Below are 983 nucleotides of genomic sequence, written 5' to 3'. Positions count from 1 at the left end.
GTAGACCAGGCTGGTCTCGAACTCACAGAGATCCGCCTGCCTCTGGGATTAAAGGCGTGCGCCACCACCACCCGGCTCCTGTGAAAATTTTTATGAGTATGGCCGAAGAGGGTACATAATAGAAAAATATACTGGAGCTGAGTTTGGTATATGCCAGCATTTGGTTTCGTTTTTTTCATTCATTTATTTATTTTTGTGGTTATTTTTGTGTTGTTTTATTGTCTCTCTGGGTTTTTTAAGATTTATTTATTTGTTTGTTTGTTTGTTTGTTTTACGTATATGGGTACTCTATCTGCATGTACACCTGCATATCAGGTCAGGATCCCACTAGAGATGGTTGTAAGTCAGTATGTGGTTGCTGAGAATAGAACTCAGGACCTCTGGAAGAGCAACTGGTGCTCTTAACACTGAGCCATCTCTCCAGCTGTTTCTCTGTTTTGAGACAAGGTCGCAGCTGGCCTAAAACCCATAGAGATATGCCTTCCTCTGCCTCCCTACATGCTAGATCAGAGACGTGCAGCACCACACCAGGCTTCATCCCAGCGTTTGGGAGTAAAGGCAGAAAGATCGGAACTTCAAAATCACCCTCTCCTTCATAATGAAGTTCAAGGCCAGCTTCAGCTACAGGATACCCGAGCTCACCAAAATAAATAATAAATAAATAAATCGGAAATTGAAGAAGGACAGAGAAGATTTTTTTTAAAGGCTATGTAAGTAGTATTACTGCTGCATATAAAACAGATAGTATAACAATGACCTTTGTGCAGGGCGTTGGTGGTGTACACCTTTAATCAGCACTTGGGAGGCAGTGGCAGGTGACTCTCTGAGTTCGAGGCCAGCATGGTCTACAGAGCGAGTTCCAGGACAGCCAGGGCTACACAGAGAAGCCCTTTAGAAGGAAACAAGACAAACAAACAAACAAAAACAATGACCTCTGCAGGTTGAGTCTTTTAGAGGGGGATGAGTTTTTTGTTTTTTGCCGC

This window comes from Microtus ochrogaster, chromosome 4 (genome assembly GCF_000317375.1).
Source record: "Microtus ochrogaster isolate Prairie Vole_2 chromosome 4, MicOch1.0, whole genome shotgun sequence".
NCBI lineage: Eukaryota > Metazoa > Chordata > Mammalia > Rodentia > Cricetidae > Microtus > Microtus ochrogaster.
This window is presented reverse-complemented; position numbering follows the sequence as displayed.